The sequence below is a fragment of the Lycorma delicatula genome, chromosome 3 (assembly GCF_047948215.1).
Source record: "Lycorma delicatula isolate Av1 chromosome 3, ASM4794821v1, whole genome shotgun sequence".
NCBI lineage: Eukaryota > Metazoa > Arthropoda > Insecta > Hemiptera > Fulgoridae > Lycorma > Lycorma delicatula.
Window position 1 is genome coordinate 78,231,333 of NC_134457.1, and position 23,103 is coordinate 78,254,435.

The following is a 23,103-nucleotide window of genomic DNA, read 5'->3' on the forward strand; positions in this document are numbered from 1 at the left end:
AGTGTTGACTTACATAATGTAAACTTATATACGTAAACAAACTTCTTTACGTATATAGACAGACCTTAGCAACGCTAGGTTTCTACAAAAAATAACTTCTTAAATTGTAAGAAGAAGAAACGGAACAGGGACGCAAAGACGGAGCGGAAAAAATGCAACCATTTAGTTTTATTTAAGTTACTTGAACACGATTTTTTTTTTTTAATATTAAAATTAAATTATTAAATAAAAAAATACTTCGGCTTTTATTTGATTAATAAAAACCTGTGAGATAAAAAATTTACCATCATATTTGAAAGTTTTATTTTTGGGTCATTAGACTACATGGGGCTGAGAAACTAGCATTTTTGTTTTTGTTTTCGTAATATTTTTGTTAAGCCTTTTTGATTAAATTCAATGAAGCTATTTATTAGTATTGCATGTAAAATATTTAAATAAAATTGTAAAAGAGCATTATAGAATCGAGGAGAAAAATCAATTCAAACTGTGATTTTTATATTGAAAACTGCTTTAATTTTTATTTTATCTAGTTAAGCCTTTTTATTTTACTCCTTTTCGCTGAATAAATTATTTTCACTGCATGGAAATATTTTAATGGAAGATGTTAATAGCTCTTCTTTAAAATTACATTGAAAGGCTTCACTCGTGAGAAATGTGCCAGAAGGAATACTAAAACGTGTGCTCGGTTGCTGTGGGGCGTCGAACAAAAGACCTAAACAAACTGGGACGGACGCCCTTGTAATGCAAACAGCAAGTCTCGTCTCCCACTCTTTCTTTTCTCTACTCTGTTCTCTCTGTTGTCAAAAGGCTCATGGGTAATGACGTTATCCCGTCTACAAAACTTAACCCTTTAACTACACATTTATTCTTTTATACTGCTCTGTTTTATTGAATAAATGTTTTTAATACAACAGTCACTTTTATTCTTTTGAAAATTTAATTAAAGTTAAATTATATTGATTTCTTATAAACATTTTATTAACATTAACACATTATAACATTTTAAAACATTAACTCTGAATATACGTTTCTTAACTAAAGGTTACGACAAAATCTGGTGATCGCTTTTGATATCCTTTACATCAGAAGATTACAACAACTAATTGCATTTTTGTTGTACGATCCTTTTTGTGAAAATAGAAATCTGTTATAAAAGTAATCACTAAACTGAAATTATTATTATTATTATTATTATTAGATTAGCTGCGTTATATGTTTCTCGATGAGTTTAAAATAGCTTAATTTAGAAGTAAAATATCAAATATTGTTACACTTTTTCCTCAATTGCTTTTCCTAACAAATTAATACCAGTATTAAACTTTTGTAATCGAAATGAAGTAAAATTAAACGAAAGCTATCACTTCTGAGTATTCTCTTTAAATAACTGAACCTAATCCAATTTAAAACCGTGAAATTCTTTTTTATATTCGTTATTCAATTTTAACAAAATATTTCAACCACTGTTTTCTAGTAAATATTAATTTTTCAACGATCGATCAAGAACCGATCTTTTTTTCTGTATTTAATTAAGGTAAAGTGTTGCATTGATACATTTATTAAATGTTTTGTCCATCTTTTCTCGTTGCTGTCAAAAGACTTTCTAAAAAAACCATTGATCTTAGCAGTATTTGTAGTAAGATTAATTTTCTACGATAAACCGTCATACCAAGTGGCACCGGTTCGTTTTGTAAATCATCCCACTAAAAAGTAGTGGAATTATTACCACTAAAACTGCTGTTTTTAATAGGATGTATATCGTCCCACTAAAAGCGGCCGTTTTTAGTAAGATGATTTACAAAAGTTGTGAGAAAGGTTTTGACAAGAGTTTAGAATCCTTTGGAAATTAAAGTCATTAAAACGCAATTATGATTTGTAACAGAGTAATTAAAGATTTGTTGTTTTTATGATGTAGTATGTATTCATTAGTAGCAGAAACCTACACGATCAAAATGGGAAATGATTCTACCAAATCATTCTCATTAGGTATACAATATTTTATACTAAAGATGAGCCATAACAGCAGTAAAATATTTTCTCTCTCCGTTTGAAGCAAATAATTATGATTTAGAGAAGTTTGAGAGAAGTAAATAATATTCAGATTCTTAGTATATCTTTTTTTTGGATTCGGGGCAAATAATCGTTTTTTGAGGAATATCTTCATACCGTAAGTGTTTGTCGGGGCGGGTTTGTATTATTTACCGGTTTTTATATCATTCTGTTTTTGTTGGTATTCGGGGCAAGTAATTGTTTTTAGAACCTATTTTATCGTGATTATTCACATATAATTTTAAAAAAATAAATAAATTTCAGGTAAATAATTAGTGAAAAATATGATTGCCTAAATTATGCAGAAAAAAATTATTTTTTTCATTTTATACTAAATTCCCCAACCTATATATAAGAACGAAAGATGACAAGACTATAGCGTAATAAATATAGCTAGGTCGACGCCAAGTCCAATTACTAATGCAACTAATTTTTAAATAATTCAGGAAACTTAACATTTGTAGCACTTTTCGTTAGAATACCTAACAGACTCTTCATATGTAGATTAACATATTTATCTATTGCCCGTCAACTGTATCAAAATAACCCTCTACTGATGAGAAAGAAAAATAAGCAAAATTGATAGTACACTTCATCGTAATAATTGTAATTTTCAGAAATAACAGGAATAATTTTATTTTAAATTACAGGAAATAAATGGTCAAAGATTTCAGTTAAACGTATAACAAAAATCATCATAAGGCTTTTTCTTTTAACAATGATGTAAATTAAAATGTAAAAAATTCATAGATAAGCACAAAATTAAAATGATTTTAATAACTTGAATGAATAATTAGCTCAGATAATTATTAAATTTTAAGACCAACTTCTAATTAGGCTTAAAGGTTAACCCAAAGAATAATAGAAAATGTTTATTTTCCTTTAATAAATTTTAATAAATAAATTGGTTATATAAAAAAAAACTTTAACAAAAACCATCAAATCTTATTATTGAATAAAAATGCTAAATCAATTCCAGGAATACCAACCGACCTGTACATTTTAATTCGAACGTGATCTGATTTTGACATCCAACATACGGAAATGTATTATTTACAAAACCAATTCATTCGGTAAATATACTCGTATATATTTTACATAAAATAATTTTATCTTGTATTTTCCACAGCATTACTGCGTCAGGCTGTAATATTAATATTTTTAAATGTAAATAAAAATTTTAAAAAATAATAATAATAAAATAATTATAATAACTAACCTACAATAATAAAATAATTTTTTTCCCCTGAGGTAGAAACAGTTTTTCTACCTAGTTTTTTTCCCCTACGTCCGGAACATACCTTGTACATACCACCTCCAGGGCGGCAATAGTATATCCGTAAGTACAATAAATATAGCTAGCTCACGGGGCTCCTTGTGCTTTCCTCGCAAATATAACTTTCTTTTGACTGGATTTCCATCTACAGGTTATTACAACGACTGAACTTTTCGGCCATCTACAGATCATCCATAATTGAAAACGATTTTGTAAATAAACTTACGACTTTTTTAGGGCGAGCGACATAGCGCCAGGGTCGATTTAATAGCAGGTGTAACAAAGGCCCTTCTGTTCTCCACGTGCCTCTTGCAATGGCAAGCATGTAGTAGGGAGCCCATGTATATCGGTGTACGGGGGCCCTGAAAGCTTCGGTGAGTGGGGACTGAAGTCAGTGTAGAGATTGCACCCGCTCTCTGCCAGGACATATGCCGGATCCACCAGAGTACTGGGTCGGACTCAAAGGCTGGTAGCCGTGAAGTGAAGGAGTACCCGGGCGTTAGTCTTGTTATAAAATGGATTAACTGATCATGAAAGTTGAAAAACTATTGTAGCAGAAGGTCTGAACCTTCTGCTCAATAGTTTTTACGTGAGTAAACACCCTTGTTTAAAACCACCCGTGTCTCAGGAAGAGAAACGGAAGAAGATTCATGAATTAGGAAGAATTTCAGATGAAGTGAAGAGTCTGCAGACCTAATTACCTGTGATCACAAAGGAAGATGGTAATTTCTCCAGAATAAGCCCTTTTCTTATAGCTCGTGAAGTAAATAATTGCGCCGGGGGACCAGTAAGTAAATACGAAATATTTCCAACGATCTTTACGTCAAGTCGACAAACGGTATCCAGTCGCCGAAGATTCTTGGATTAAACAAAGTAGGCGAGATTGCTTTACGCGGGGATCCTCACAGCATTCTTAATATCTCAAAGGTTGTAGACGTTTGTCGAGATCTACTAAATTGTTCTGAACAGGAAATTGTGGAGGAGCTCTATCATTTTGCGCTTACCTCTCTACTGTTTTTACTTTGAACTTCAACGTTTATTTAATAGATTAGTTATTTACTTCAATCATTCGACCCAATTTGATGTTCTGCTATTCAACAAAACTAAAAAAAAACCTCGATAATCATCGAGGTCTTGCTGAAACGCGTGGACGATGAAATCAGAAAAGATTGTCGAAACGATTTCCGTCCTGGCCCTTCTTTTTCCTCACGTTTCAAGAGCTGTTATCGATTGCATTGTTTGTGACCACTTACGCTTCAGAAAGATTTGTGCACGTTGGGTCCCGCACGTCTAAACGGAATGCCACAAAAAAATTCGAATGGGATCTGCTTCGGAACTTTTGATGCGCTACCCAAAAAAGGTAATGAGTTCCTTAATTCGACCGGCGATGAAACATAGATTTCGTATTACACGCCAGAGAGAGAAAACAGCAGTCAAGTGAATGGCGTCATCCTCATTCGCAACTGATCCTCGTCGCAAACTGATGGGTACAATCTTTTGGAACCGGTTTGGCATACTGCTGATTGAGCAGCAGCGTTCGACGTGCCACGTCGAACGACGACTGTAAATGCAGAAGCGAAACTCTACGTAAGTTACGGCGCCCCATTCAAAATCAGCGATGTGATTCATTATTAATTTCATTACTTAATTTCTCGAGTTTCACATGCATTGATTAATTATACATGAAATGAGCAACTTAAACAGTCTTAGCTGTGTGCAACCTCATAAACTGTTTCCTGTGCCTTTCGCTTGAAAGTGCTAGTAGCAGAGACAATAACCCCCACCACCCCAAATGAAAGCGTTCTGGGTTGTTCAGTTTGCAATGTGTGAATCTATAATTACCGTTCAACATACCTTCCATTTGACGTTCCGTTGTGATCCCACGAGTGGCAATAACATTCGTAGATGGTACTGTATAAACAACTTGAAACAATCGACTTTATCTTTAAAGGGAAAAGTACAGGACGACCTAGTGTGTCCGAAGAGAATTTTGAACGTGTAAGAGAGTCTTTTGTGAGTAGTCCTAAGAAATCTTAATATGCTACAACTATGGCCCTTTTCTCAACTGCAACACGAACCACAGTACTTTAATTGACCAACAAGATGGTGCGCCTCCTCACTGGTATAACGCTGTACCTGATCGGTTGAATGAATTTCTCCCCGACAGCTGGATCGGTCCCCGGGGACCAGATGATAAGGTTTGTTTTCCGTTGCCTCCCCGTTCGTCCAATCTGACCCCGTGCGATTTTTTTTTTCTTTGGAGATTTATAAAGGAGCAAATGTATGTGCCACCGTTACCAGCTGACCTACCCGACTTGAGACGTAAGATTGAAGCAGCTGTCGCATCAATTATTCCAGACTTGTTGACTGAAGTATAGGATGAACTCTCATATTGGCTGGATGTGTGCTGTGTTACGAATGCCATTGAACATTCACAGGAACTGTTTGAATTGCTCTTTCATTTCATGTATAAGTTATTAGTGTAACACTTAAGTTATTAGTGTAAAACTTAATAAATATTACTTTATTTTAAAACTCCGATAATCATTTTGAAACACATTGTAATAATACCTGAGTCTTTATGTCCGATATTTAATCGTATATATGTTGATCTGCTATTGTTAGGTCTATACTGAGAATTCAAGGATCTGTAAAACTAGTATATCATTGAATGATTTAGTGGACACCGAGCCGAGTAATTTTGTTACCACTTGGATATACAATATTTGTAATTATTAAACTCCTATCTCGTACAACTACGCTTCCTGATACCTTATTAACATAAATTATTTATTAATAATTGAAAACATTTGATGTGGATATCACATGACTTCCTTGTAAGCCAATTAAATTACATGTACACAATTTTGCTGCACTTTATTTAAACTTTTTTTTTCTGAGTGAGATACGATCCTCCAGTTCAATAAAGTAGTAGTTTCACAATTGCTAAAATATTAGTTTCTATTAAAAATAACTACAGTGACACTTTTCTACAAAAAGCTAAATCAGAATAAGGCACCTAAGATCCATATTACTGCAGCCAACAAGCGGAAGGCACGGACTTCGGGACTCCGATTTGAATCATATTGCGTGTGTAAATAGTATAGTGTGTACACTGTTTACGAGTCATCACAAAATACTAATACGCAATATTCAATTATAGTCAAGAAAAATGGCCCTAAAAGTTTACTTAGCATTTATATTGAGTTTATATTTTAATTTTGTTTCTCTCTGCCCAAGGTGTGTGGTTTAAGTGAGAATGTGTCGGATCCGTAACCATGCACGCATAGGACTGAATCTGAGTTATATACATATTATTTTTAAACCATTTTTTTTTCAATTTAAATATAGTGATTTATTAATATTTATTAACCTCTGACAGTAAAAATTCTTGAATTAAAATGGAAAGTACATAAAATTTTATTTCACTAATATTTTCTGATTTTTTTCATATTTTTTTTTAATTTTTATTATTGAATTATTATTTATTGTTAATTTTTTTTTTATAATCACAGGTTAGTAATTATTAATAATCAATATATTTAAATTAATTTTATTTTTTAATATATATAAAAGTCGGCGGATTCGAACCGATGTGCCTTCCCCTTGTAAGATACAAATATTTCATTAATTTAAATTTCATGTGTTTATAACTCTGGAACCAAAGAAAATAAGTACCACTTATGATATATCGTTGAAAATCTATCAATGAGAGCTTATTACTGCAGTTAAGAAAAAGTCCAATATCTAAATGTTTCAAAATTGAAATCCCGCTTTATTTAGAGGTGTGACAGTTTTGGCCCAGTCGATTGCAACGAAAAGGGGAGGTGAACAACTAGATGTTACAACAGTCCTAAATACAAAAATTTCAACATTCTACGGCTAATCGTTTTTGAGATATGCAAAATACATGTGTACATGTTTCGGCGTGACGTCTGTTCGTCCGTACAGACGTCACGTCGAAACTAGTCAAAATGAATTCAGGGATGGCCAAAATGGATATTTCCGTTGAAATCTGAAAACCGAAATTTTTCGCGATTAATTTTATTAAGTTTTGCTTTACTTCGTACAAGGAAGTAAAAATAATAATAACTTAACATAATAAACAAATTTAAGTAAATTTTAGTATTAATAAATTAAAATTAAACAATTTTCAAAATTAACAACTTAGTTATTTTATTTGATATCGTTAATGATTATGTAAATATCGTCAATTTCTACAATGTAAGAAAGAAAAAATGTAGTTTATAAAGTTACATGCAAATCCGTTTTTTGATTATAAATCACAAATTGAGCTTCTAAAGCACAAAGCTCCTATAAATATTCATCATTCTTAAATTACACGCTGCTACATCACTTTTACAAATAAATTCCTCTAAAGAATATTTTTTTATTACCTTGTATTACTTTATAAATTAAAATAATAAAAAAAGGAAAAGTACGTTTAAAGTAACATGATTGTTACATTATTCATTCATCCTTTGTAAAATAAAATGATGTTTAATCTTGTTGGAGATAAAAAATTCAGTTAATAAATCAAACATTTTGAAATAAGAAACTTAAGAATCAATATTGTACATTGAAATCTTTTTTTACTTCTTCTACGAAGTAAAGGAAGTACTGTGATCGCATTAAATTTCGGTTTCCAGATTTCAACAAAAATATCCATCTTGACAATTCCAAAATCCATTTTGACTAGTTTCGAAGTGACGTCTGTACGTACATATGTATGTATGTAAATATGTATCTCGCATAACTCAAAAACGATTAGCCGTAAGATGTTGAAATTTTGGATTTAGGACTGCTGTAACATCTAGATGAGCTCCTCCCATTTCGACTGCAATCGACTGAACTAAAATTGTCCAAAAAAACCAAAATCCAGAAAACTTTGGATTTAACTGCAGTATTAAGTCCTCATTTAGAGATTTTCAACTACATACATAAGTGGTACTTATTTTCATTGGTTACAGAGTTACAGCAAAATAAAATTTTAATTAATGAAATATTTGGATCTAAAGGGAAGGCACATCGGTTCGAGTTCACCTCATTTTTTTTAACTTTTTTTTTTTTTAATTTAAATATATTGATTAATAATTATTAACCTCTGAATGTAAAAAAAAGTTACGATGAATTCAATAAATTCAATAACAAAAAAAAATGTAAAAATATCATAAGTTTTTAATGAAATAAAATTTTACGTACTTTTCATTTTAAAAAAACATGTAAATGTAATTTACAGGCAAACAAGGAAGTCATGTGTTGTTCACATCAGATTTTTACTGCAAATATTACAATGTATACAAATTATCTAACAGATCGATAAATCAACTTTATTTTATTTTAATGAAAAGATAAGCTCATAAACAAATTTAAATTTGTTGCATGAAAAACAATCAGATAAGAAAAAAGCAAAATATTATTAAATTTTAGTCGAGGAAATTGAATTGATTACTCGATATATGTGACACCAATCGAGTCTTAATTATATATTAATAATCTAATTAGTTAATTAAATTATTTAATTAATAATTATCCTAATTATATATTATGTTAGGATGGATTTATATATATATATATATATTAATAATGTATGTTTTCCTTCACAAAAAGATTTTACATTTAATCTTTTTCTCCCAAATGCTTCCAATTACGGTTAAACATAAAATTTCTATATTGATATAAAATTATCCAGAAGAGAAATACGTTGCTAAGGATAAAAAAAAAATCACACACCAAAAGCGTTTGGTATGATCGAGTATCGATATATCGGGTTTTGCACTATGTATGGAAAACCCAATAAGTCTATGAGTCGATATATTGGTTTTGTCTTCTTTATCATGTAGTTCGTCTTATTACATCGTAAATTTAATTTTGAAATTTATTGTTATATTTTTACTCGGTTTTATTACTAAAGAAGATAACATTTTTTTGTAGATTTTAATTAATTGCTTCATTTCGGTGTATATTTAATTTAGTCACAACACAAATATATTCTGAATAACATTAATAATGAATCAGTTATAATCTTCCTCCACCTAATTTACCATACATACTTAATTTCTATTGATTAACGGATAATATTTTATTATTGAGAGTAAAAATTTACCTGAAAACGAAATTTAAATATGTTGAACCTTTTAAAATGAGCTTCATTAAAGAAAATCTTTAATTCTGACGTAATTTAGATAAATAAAAAAGCTGAATATTTTTATTGAGAGAACAAAACATATAATTTTTTTTTTCTTGTCTTGCTTTGGCAATTATGGAAAGAAAGAAATATTAATTTATAAACATCATAGTGTTTAAAATGCTGGAGTAAATATTCTATCATTATATTCTACCATACGACATTTTCCCGGACACGTATTTGAGACATCATTGGATAAATTCGGTATCCTATTAACGTTATTTGTAGAAAAGATATATATTGTAAGAAGTTAATACTTGTTTTCTCTAATATTTACAGGAAGATTAGTTTCACAACAGATTTTATTTTAAATAAAACAAATAATAACAATAAAAATTCTAATTATTAAATTTTTCGTTGTTTTAACTTGTTTATTATGTTGTTATTATAATCTTTTAAATCTCCACAACAGAGTAAAAACAATACCATTCTTTTAACTGAAATACATGTACAATATTGAGAATCAAGTGACACTAAACATAGTTTATTTCTCTGAGAGTAATGATGTCCATTATACAATCAGTTCCTTTGGTAATCAGAGGGAAGATGCCATTTTTAGAGATGAATACCACAAGAATTTTAGTGATCTTGGTGTCCTCATAAGCAACAGTATAATTCGGCTCAGTTAGAAACCAACGGAAGCCATCTATATATCTCTTATTTTAATATGCTGCCAAATATGAGATAATTGCATTCCTTTTTTTCATTATATGTTATTTTTAGAAATAAGTGTTTTGCGTTTTTGTTTTGTAACTTGCAACCATCATCTTTATGGAAACTTAAGCGCGTTCACGAGCATGGGCGCGCGCACACACACACATTTTTATTGAAACTTAATAATGAAAACCAGTAATCTGAATTAAAAAAAAAAATGTGAATTTATACTTTAATACCAATTATGAGTGAAGTAAATAAAACCATGCAAATTCTAAGCTAAACAATATATAAAGTACTGTTAAGAAATAAAGTGAAATTAATTTTAACGGAAAATAACGAATTACGTTGAAATATTTCTAGAATTATTAAAATCAATGAAAACCCTTTTTTTTGGAAAGTCCCTTGTAGTATGGCTTTTCCTTTCTTTTTTCTGTTTACCTCCGGGAATTATCGTACAGAGATTATTTCAGAGGATAATATGTATGAGTGTAAATGAAGTATAGTATTGTACAGTCTCAGTTCGACCACTCCTGAGATGTGTGGTTAATTGAAACCCAACCACCAAAGAACACCGGTATCCGCGATCTAGTACTCAAACCGTATAAAAATAACTGACTTTACTAGGACTTGAACGCTGGAACTCTCGACTTCCGAATCAGTTGATTTGGGAAAACGCGTTCAACACTAGACCAACTCGGTGGGTTTGGTAGTATGACTAACGGTATTAAAGAATACGACAAACAGAACAATAATTTTCTTACGGTGGGGAAGAAGAATTGTGATATTGTAAACGAAAATGAACACCGAGAAGCCGAGAAGAATATCTAAAAACGTTTCGCAATTTTAAAGCGATGAAACGAAAGATCTAATGACAATTCGACGTCGGTTATAATTCGGCTTATTTAATTGTATTACAGCAGCAGATATAAATGAATAGATTACAACCTGAATAAGAAAAAATCCTGTTGGGTGATTGAACGAGGTGATCAACCAGATTGAAATTCCATATCACGAATCTCAGAAAATAATCGCTCTAGTATACCGAGAAATTGTATCTCTTATCAGCTACGTCTATAAATCATGGCATCACGAATTCTTCTGGGACATTTAGCAACTGATGATATTAAATGTTTCATTAGCATCGAATGTAGCAAAACTTTATATAAGCAACGCCTTCTGTTTGTGGACTCATCTGCAAAAAGGGCCCGGCTTCTTTGCCTCACTATGAGTACACTCTAATGTCCCTGCTGCAGTCTGCATCCAAAAGTATGTTTGCCTCAAAGCCTTAACATTATTTATTAACAATAACTTAACAATAATAATTTCTACGCCTTCTTCAGCTATACCGGAGAAGAATCTTGGATCACCGATAAAATGAAGGAACAACATTCTTTTCTTGGTCTAACATTTTCTGACACTCGTCTAACATTTTCTGACAAAATTTCCCCATTAAAACTATACAAAGTGTCACACGAAGAAACGGAGAAAATTTCAGGACCTTCTACTGGTGAAAATAATTACATAGGCCCAGGAACGCTTTTTATTGAGTTACGACTAGCGAAAGATTTCGCCCGTATTTTAACTCTTCTAATAAAAAGAAGTCCTACTGTAAAGTTTGGGACCCAAATTAAGGAGTAAAGTTGGGGGTTTCTTATGTAATTTAGGCTGGGAAGTAGGATAAAATAGGTCCCAGATCTGTAACTTCTGTAGCTTACAGATATCCGACGTAAAACACAAAATTCTGTGTCCAGAAAAAGAGTTTTCTTTTAGGTTTAAAATACAATAGCTTTGTTAAATGACTAATAAATGTGAAAGAGTTAGAAAAAAAAACTTGCAGTGAATTTAATTCTGAGGAAATTAACGTAATTACAACCAATAAAGAGTAAAAAAAGCTTAAAATCGGTTTTTTTATTAAAGAAAAACAAATGAAAAATTGGCAGAAAATCATAGTATTCTTTCTGTACTCTTAAAGTTACAGCACCCTCGCCAAACTTTCGTAATTCATCACTATACAAGTGTCACATACATTGTTTTCAGACTGAATAATTTGGTTTCATTGAAATTAATTTAAGAATGAGATTACATCCATTTAAAAATTAAATCAAGTTAAGCTTAAGGTGTGTGGGTTTTGGTAAATGTGCAATATACGTTATTTAAGGAGTAAATAATTTGCTTTTGAGTGAAATTTAAATGAGATTAGTTAGATTTAGGTCAAGGTTATTAGTTAAGTAAGGTTAGGTAACTAACTACTCTGTGTACTGAACTTCGTACTATATCAGCTTAAATAACCTAACGCTTTTTTCGCTCGCTAATCTCGTCTAATTAACCTTTTAGGCCGATTATTAGGCTAGGTCCGTAATCGTATACAATAACCGGTTATTTAGTCCAAAAATAATGTAAATTACATATATACAGTGCTGAATTACGAAATCTTTGATGAGAGTACTTAATAACTCGGGTAAAAGGCGTTTCTGAGGAATAATTTCAATAGTAACGAATAACTGAGGTCCTAAATAAGGTATATTCCAAATTTCATCTAAATCAGAGGTGAGTCTGTAATTTTAAAGTAACTTATCACATCATTCACTGTATGTTTAAAGTAACTAACTAGAGAATAGGTTATATTTTAGGAAATTGAATAATTCTAATGACAGAGACAGGGTTTACGCAATTCTAAATTCAATTCTCTTAAAAATTATTAAAAGGTTTCTTTAAAAATTACAAAATATTGTATTTTATAATTTTATTCATTATTAAAGCACAATAAATATTTTGTTATTTTTTTATCAACGTAATAATTCAGTTGATTGATAGATTTTAATTTATTAATACATATTTAATGTAAAAAAAAATAATATCAGACTATGTTATAAAAAAAAAAATTTCATTCCGTAAAGAAAAAATAAAGAAAACTTTTACGTATAAAAAGTAGTACTCATAATTATTTGCATTAAGTACAAGCATTCAGAGGATTTAATGAATGAATTTTACCGCATTGAAAAAGAATCGAAGGTTAAGTATATCCTTAAGCTAAGTTGACGAAGGAAAAAAAGGAAAAATGCAAGAAATTTTCTTTTCAAATAGTCTACTATTTTTCTATTTGAATAAATTTGACTCAAGATTTTAATTTTTTAATTATTATTATTGTTGTAATTATTATTATTATTATTATTATTATTATTATTATTAAAATTATTATTATTATTATTATTATTATTATTATTATTATTATTATTATTATTATTATTATTATTATTATTATTATTATTATTTATTAGTCAATTTCTAACCTTTTAACATTATAATTAATTTTTTCATCGTTTTTTTATTATTCTATATCTCTTAATATCGCGTATCACATCATCTACAACCATTTTGGTTAGATAATTATATATATATACGAGTATATATATATATATATATATCACACAAACGAGCGCGCGCGCAGACACGCACACACATACAATTCTGATTTTTCAAATTTAAAGTCACCTTAATATGAATATTTTTATTTACAAAATTCAGCAGAGAAAAAATCACGTACTGCAAATGATAAATATACAGCAAACGAATCATAAAAAAAAAAAAATGTTCACTTTAAATGGATTCTCCGTGTATTTGTTGTAAACATCAGACGATCTAATAAAAACAGTTGCTAACGGAATATCTATTTAAATATATCCGTAATTAAAATTAATAATATGTAAGACGTGGCTAGTATGTGTGCCAGAAATGTTGTTTCTTTATCAAAATTGATGAGAAATGGAAGATTAGGAGGAGCTGATCATTATTTTATTGGTTCTTTTATCAACCATTTACTCCGTGAAAAATCCAGTAAATGTGAGTATTAAACAACACAAATCTCGGATAGAATTATGTAAACAATTAATGGATTTAGGGAAAAAAATAAATTCAATTATTATTTGAAGTTTATAAAAAAGCAAGTATTACAAAGTAAAATGTAAAGCATTTACATCATAAGTAAGCTACTATACTTTATAATTTTCAACAAAAAAAAGTTAATATTTTTTTTAATAAAATGAAGAAAAAGAATAATTAAATTATAACTTGAAGAGTACCAGTTCTAAATTAGATCACTAATTGTTGTGATTTTATGAAAAACTTCATTAAAATAAACGTACGTATAAATACTTTCCACTAATATTTGTTAAAACTCACACTAAATAATTATATAAATATGTATGCAAAAATAATATTATCTTATCTAATTACTGAATATTAAAAAAAAATTTAATTCTGTACCATATAAAAAAAATTAATAGGAAGGTATAGATAAATTTTTGTACAATATTTTAGATATTAATTAATCAGAATAAAAAAATCTGTAGCTGCCTAAGTTGTAGAGAACACACTGTCAGACAACAGAGATAGAATAGTCATACGAAGTTGAGCTTGCGCATACTCTGCCCGGTAACAGCACGTTAGTTTCAAATTCATTATATGTTCATATTTAAACTCGTAATTGAACAAGTCAGTGATTTTAGATAGGTCTAGTAACACTGCTATTACACAGTTTATTTTTAATAAACAACTAGATGTTAAATAAAGTAAAACCCGTTTTGTTATACAAACAGGAAAAACATATTTGTATGCTAATTATAATTATAATAAATTATTTAAAATTTACATTTTTAATTAATTATTATTTGTCATTTTTGAAATCAAAATAAATAATTAAATTAACAAAATCACTTTACATAAATAAAATTAAAATTCTTTTGATTAAGTGACATTTTTACAAAGCCGTTTTTGAAGGAATAATGTAATAGCGCATATTACATTTCGATATTCGAACTGTTATTTTTCATAATGTGTTGTAAAAGAGAAAAATTAAGTAAAGAAAAAGTAGACTTACTGATATTCTAACCCTCAAAAGTTTCAGGTTAACTAACTCTTTCGATCAAAACTTTTAAATACTGCAATACCAAAACATTTTTTTCTTACATTTAGAAAAATATTTGAAAAAATGGTATCCAAGAGTTTCTAATCTCCTCTTGACCACCAAGGATTTCCAAGCTCCTAGACCCCTTAATTAACAAAAATTTTAATTATAGAAATTCGAATAGTTCTCGAAAAAATTAATTATTTTTAATAATTCCCTTTTTAAGAGAAGAAAAGGCCCAGGCCTTCTTACCTTAATACCGATCAATTAATTAGAATTATTGAAATGTCATGACACAACAAAATACGACTGTTTTTATATTAAAAATAGATTTCACCTTCGGAAAAATCTAGAAAAACTACGATGTTAAATATGTTTTGACCCCTTTAAGGGAAAAGAGTTTACCCTCTTAGCCCCTCAAAATAAAAAAATAAATACCGCAGTACTGAAACCGTTATTTTTTTAAAATATATTCTACCTTCAGAAAAATTAAAACACGTCTAGATGATCAAAACGTACAAGTCTTTTAGCCCTCAGCAGGCACTTTATCAACAAAATGTGAAATATTGAAATATTCTACTCATTTTCAACCACATATACTTCTGGGATCCGATAAAAACAATCGATAGTAACATCCAATTTATATTATCTTTGGCCCCTAATCTCTTTAGCTTCGAGGCGTCGTAATTTATAAAAATATTCCAACAATCAAATATAATAGTTACTTTTTTTTAGATATTCTCTTTCCAAAGAGAAATAAATAAGAAACCAGATTTGAAGCCTCTTGGCCTACAACAGTCTAGTTCCCTGATAGTTCCCAAGTAACAAAAATTGAAGTATTAGGATTCAAAGTGTCAAATTACAAAGAATTCACTAAAACTCGTAAGATATTGTACTTAACCATGTAAAAATGTATTTTTGTGTACATGTTGTCCAAAACACAATTTATTCACATCTTCGTGTTTAACGAAGAAATGACGCAAATAAACCGAGTTTGTATCATTTGTAGCAATTAATTTTTTCCCTGATCACATAGCTGTACCAATTTTTGGTTACACGCAAGGCAAGTTAATCTCAAACGGAAATTAAATATACTTTTTCTTCAACATGAAATACTTATGACGCCGCATTCATACATTTAAGAATTAATTTTTTTTAAATTTATAATGAACTTTAAAAATAGAACTGAAGAAGTGCAAAATATTTGCAGGTATAATTATTTTTGAGACAAGAGGGGTTTTGTGTAATTGGTTTTTGCTCAGAATTCTAATTACAAAATCTTATGTGAAAAAAAAATATATATATATTAACTGTCGTAAGAATATTTGTAGAAAATATATTTTTATGGCAATGTGCAGACACATACTAGCGGACCCGACAGACGTTGTCCTGACGCGGCATTATTCTGTAATAAATGCACACATAAATATAAGTAACTTAATTACGTTAAAATTAGCAAGAATGTGTTCTAAATTTCATTAAAATGACTATTAGTATGAATATTATCAGTTTGTGATTGTTGTATTATTGTTATGGGTTTATTGATTAATTATGTGTAGTATAGTTAATATTTATTTTCACTAAATATTGAGATGTCCGATGAAAATTTAATTAAAAAATTGAAACGTCGTAAAATGAATTAATAATTAGTGTAATTAATAAATTTTCATTCACATTACTACTAATTTTCACTTATCATCATTCTAAAAAAGTACCTCCTACATATTTTTTTTTATTTAATAATTTTGATGTTTCATTACCATGTAACAGCTTAATTAATCAATTAATAAAAAAAATTAAAGCACTGTAAAAAAGCAACGTAGTTAAAATTTTAGTAGAAATTTTTATCATTTTTCTCATTCTTTATTTTAACATCTATTTTACCAAATTTTAGATAATTGTAAATTAAAAATAATTTTAGAAAACTTTTTGTAAAATTAATCAGCTAAAACATTATAAATTCAATTTTTTAAATATACTTTAAACTATATTATAAATAACTTATATTTTAATTTTATAAATGTTATAATTGATTTTACAAAATTCAATTTTTATTTTCAAAGAGCCGTTCAATACTTCATAAGTTGCATAGAATCAAATGAGAACTGACAATTTAAATTTGTAGGTTATGTTGATTGTTATTGAATGCACGTGTATACATCATTAAAATTCATGAAAATGTAAAATACTATTCACTTCAATACTGCACCTTACAAATTTGCACAATGTAGATTTTGTTATTTAAACTTTAAAACGTTATTTCAATAAATAATAATATAATATAATATTCTCAATAAGCGCGCAATTCTAGCAGACTCGGCAATGCTTCGCTATTGCTAGATCTGAGTATTCATACAGATTAAATGACAACAATTGAAAGTTTCATAAAACCTTTAAAAACTGAACATGAGCAATTTAACAAAATTTAACCTTTCACTTTATAAAAGTCAGAATGTAAATAAATCCAAATGGAAAAACAACAGCACTACCTATCGGATTAAATTCACACCACTCTCTAATCACAGTATTCGGTGGAAAATAATTTTTTAACGAAAAGTGTTGTGGCTGCAAAATCATTAGAATTAATACTGAACATTAAAAAACTTAGAAAACATTACGGAACCTTATAAAATTTCACCTTTAACTTTATAAAATTCAGAATGTAAATAAATCCAATTGTCAGAACAGCACTACCTATCGGATTTAATTCAAACTATTCTCTAAATACGAATTTTAACGTAAGAACAACACTAAGCTACGACGCAAGTAACTGATATGCGAAAAAGCAACAAAATAAAAAAAATCCTAGATACCGATCGCAGCACCAACTACCGGGTTTGACTGATAAACCAAAAATTTTAAAAAAAACTTCTAAAACGCGATCCCAGCTCTGCCTACCGGATCCAATTGTGAACCTTAACCATCCCAAGATCAACAACACATAAATAAATTTAAAAAAACATTTTCACTTCAATACTGTACCTTACAAATTTGCACAATGTATATTTTTTAATTACACTTTAAAACGTTATTTCAATAAATAATAATATAATATTTCTCAATACGCGCACAATTCTAAACGCGATCGCAGTGCTGCCTACTTGTTACTTAATCAGTTGTGATTTTGTTTACATAGGCAACGACCATACGGGCTCTTTGTGATTGGTCGTTGTGTTTGACAGCGGCCATCTTGCATTGATCTGATTGGTTTTCCTTTGTTTACATTTCCATCTGATGTATTAGCCTCTTATTTATTAAAAAACTGTTTTCTCGCGATTTTTTGTAACACAATAATAACACAAAATTACGAAATATTTTTCTCAATTTGATCGCAGCACCAACTGTCGGGACAAACTAAAATTAAAATAGAATATTATTGAATATTCGATACTGCGATGGTAGTGCAGTCTGCCGGATCTAATGTAAAACATTCCAAAATCAACAACTACTTATAAATTAAAAATTAAAAAAACATTTTCTAGTGGACCAAATTGTGAATCTAAATCATTCTCGAATCCCCTTGAACACACACACAAACTTTTATCAAAATCAGTTCAGCCGTTTAGGAGGAGTTCACTTTCATACACACGCACACAAGAAATCTATATATAAAGATATATACACACAAACATATTCGAAGAGAGAATACATTATTTTTATGATACCTTCGACTTAAATACAAAACTGAAGTAAACAGGCCTTTAATTCTTCTACTAAAGCCCTTAACTTCTGTCCATCTAAAAGGGTACTACCTACGAATGCCCAAAACCTTTATAAATTAGGTAAATTTTAATTGAAATTATATCGATTAACTAAAATATTTAAAGCGAAATCTTCACTTTGAAAAAAATTCGTTATTTTCCAATATCTGCTTACTAATACACTAAAATTACAAAAAAATTGAAAGTATTTTTAAGTCTCACAATTTTACAAAATATTGACTTAATAGATGTCGTGAATATCTTTTTACATAGATCTTAATTAATAGTACTAACTAACTGTATAAATAAAGCCAATTAATTGTAAAGACAACTTTACCAGTAAACCTTTTTCTTCTTAATGAAAAACGAGGGCTTCAACCTTATTCTTGCAGAAATGTTTACTGAATTTATTGACTAATGATGGACCTAGTAAAAATAATTAATCATAATAAATAGGAAAATAAAACTTTACATAAATTTTATAAGAAACACTTTTTTAGAATTCGTAATGGGAATTTCGCCTCCCACTGGAAACGTTTTTCGAATTTTTTTTTAAAGAAACGACGAGCATTTCATATACTTTGAAATAAATCTCACTTGATTAAACTTGAAGATAACTTGAATAAAACTAGAAGAGTTGTTTATAAAAAAATAAATAATTTTTTAAACTCCGTTTTTTTTAATCAACAATACATAAGGTATCAACACTACTTCCAAAGCTTTTAATTTCCGCCATCAGTAAAGGTACGAGTAAATTTATCATGTGTAACAGATAGATTATTACAACTGGATTGACAAAGTTAAAATTCCAGTATTTAATCTAACATTTAAATTAGTTTTTATGTCTAAACTATCCCGATTATTCACAAATTAGTCTGCGTCTGGCTGCTGTACTGAACAGACGTGTGTCGCTCTATTCGCATTCCTGTTCAGAGTGTAGTAGATAAGCAGTTCTTATCTTAAATACACAACTGTATATTTTCTTGAACAATTATGTTGTATTTTATATGCCAGTGTTAAATATTTTATTATATTGTAATCCTGTTTGATAAAAAATATTTGAAAATGAAGAAGTGCAATACCTGTGAGGGAGAATTACCGATTGATGGAACATACATTATTTGTCGTTTTTGTTTATACGGTTACCACCATAAATGCGTTGGAATTACGGAGAATACATATCAGCGAATGTCGCAGAAAAAGAAAAAAGAGTGGATGTGTTGTGAGTGTCGCAAATCAGTCAAATCTACTGACAACAAATCAGTGGATTCGACTAAAGAAATATTAGATTTCACCGGTATTAATGAATTAAAAGTTATCATTTTAGAACTCAAAGCAGAAGTCAGAGCTTCTTCCAGTAGGACCGAAAATGAACTTGGTAGGCTATCCCTGTTCTATGACGATATTAAAAATGAAATTAGTGAATTACAGAAATCTAACAAGGATCTTCTCCAAGAAGTGAAACAACTCCGAGAAAGCGTAACAGAGAAGGATAAGAAAATCGCTTCGCTAGAAGAAAAAATCATACAACTCGAACAATATGGAAGAAACAAAAATATTGAAATTCACGGGCTAAAATTACACCCCGATGGAAACCGTAAGGAAAATTTACATGACTCTCTTCAGAAAATCGCTGACAAACTAGATATTCCTTTCAGCTTGGACGGTGTGGAAGCGGTTCATAGACTACCTACTAGGAGGAAGACTGATTCACCACCGATCATAGTGCAGTTTAGCAGCAGAAAAATGCGAGATTTCTGGATCAGCAAAAAGCGCGAGAAGCTAACAAATGATATGGTTCTTGCAGATGGAAGTGACAAAAAAGTGTATATTAATGAAAATCTAGTAACATCAATAAAAGACTTACTTTATAAAACGAAACAAAAAGCGGGTGAACTTCAGTATAAATTTGTTTGGGTACGAAATGGTAAAATATTTGTTAAGAAAAGTGAAGATGTGTTTGCTATTAAAATTAACACTGAGGCGGATCTGCAAAAAATCAAGTGAGTTATATAAATTTGTAACTATGATAGCGTTATCCCTAAGAGTATAATAGAATTGTTTCGTAATAATATTATTATGTTCATTACATTCAGTTCTGTAAATGTAAGCTCACGTATTAGTTATTTCTATCATTTTATTGCATTTTATATTTATCATATTCTGTTATTGATGACTCAAGATTCTTGGTATTACTGTTCCAATATTATAAAAAAAGGAAGACCTTCACTTAATTTAATTTTATGCCAATTCAGCAGCTACTTTTCTATGTTTATAAGCATCAGTTTATTTCTTAAAGTGAATAATAGTTTAATGAAAAATATTTTATTTTTAGAAACTGGCTTTAAATTGATAAGGATAATTGACTTGCATAACGATGTATTTCTTTTGCGAGCCTATCTCAAAAATGTTATCTCTGTTATGGTGACGACATTGATATCAAATAATATGATACTGATATCATTAAGTTACACCTACGATCTTATTCGAGCGTTTGTTCTATCGAATATATGTTCTCCCACCCCTTTAACAAAAACGGTTATGCTGTGTTTTTGCGTAGATAAGACATTAGTCATAACAACGATTAGTATTAAATTAGTCTTTACAAATAAAATTTATATGTTTCTAAACAAAATGTTTTTATTATGTTTACAAATTGTATAATCTTATAATCTGTATAGCTTATGTAATCTGTGCGTTTTAGACATATTTTCGAATCCCTATTGAAATGGAAAACATTAATGAAAATAATATTTTTAATGGCCGGTTTTTGGCTATTGATAATTATTACTCGAACCTAGACGAATTTTCGCAAGATTACTCCTGTTTATCGAAACTGAGTATACTTCATTTAAATATTAGGACTATTCGCGGTCATTGGGATGAATTCTTGATTCACCTAGGTAATAGTAACGTAGATTTGATAGTTCTCACGGAAATAAACATTACGGATAATGAAATAAGTTTAATTAATTTTTATCAGATTAATGGCTATGACTCCTATCACTGTGTCCGGAATATTAGGTCTGGTGGTGGTATTTTAATTCTTTGTCGTAGCACACTCAGTGCTGAAAGAATAATGTTGGATTTGACTGTCTCAAGTTGTGAACTATTATGCATTCAGGTTTCAGTGAAATTGGGCGTTAAGACCGATGATTTTACGATAATATGCTTTTACAGACCGCCAGATTTAAATGTTCATGAATTTTTACATGATCTTGAAAATATTCTTCATAATTGTAATAATAATAATGCGGTCTTAATCGGAGATATGAACATTGATCTTACTAAGGAAAATACTGTAGTTAGTTACTATCAAACCTTATTACATACAACGGGATTCATGTGTTGCATATCTGATATAACGAGGGAGGAAATAAGAGATGGGGTAATTGTTAGATCTTGTATAGATCACATTTTTATTAGAGGCTTTCCTGATTACGTTTTTTCTGGAGTAATTGAAACTAAAATTTCTGATCACTATGTGACAATAGCAGATCTGTTGTACAAGAATTCATCCCAACGATCGATGGATGACAGTCTTGGTTCATTTTACTTAGATAATGCCTTAATTAGATATAAGTTAGATAGCATAAATTATGACACCTTAGGTAATAAAATGGATAATAATCCATCTGCATATGAGAAATTCGTTGATATAATTAATTCTGTGTATAACAGTTCTTTAGTTCGCAGAAATACTGATAGGATTAAAATTCAAAATAGAAAAAACCATGGATGACATTCTAAATAAAATAAAGTATAGAGACAAACTGTTCAAAAAATGGAAAAAAGCACCAGCTAACCTGGAAATTCGAAAAGATTACATATTATATAGAAATAAAATTAGTATTGAAATACGAAAAGCGAAGGAGAAGTATTTTAATGATAAATTTAAAAATTTTCAAAAGAATGATATTAAGGGTAACTGGAAACTACTTAACTCTTTGATGGGGTTACCCTCTAAGCGTAACTTAGACGATACTATAATTAAATATGTAAGCGGTACATCTAATAACGCGGGTAAGGTCGCTGCAGACATTATCGGTAAACACTTTGTAACTTCAGTAGATGATATTAAACATAATTGTATACATAAGTTCTTGAAATTCACGGGTGGCAATTGCATGCAGCTTGTGTCTTTTCATTTACCTTTAAGTTCTCCTAAACAAATAGAAAATATAATTTCATCTATGAATGATAAAAAATCGCCAGGTGTAGATGGCATACGAATCAAAGATTTGAAATATGTCGTTAATAAAGCCAGCCCTTTAATTTCAATTATAGTAAACAATATAATTAAATCAAGGAGGGTTCCTGATCTACTGAAGAT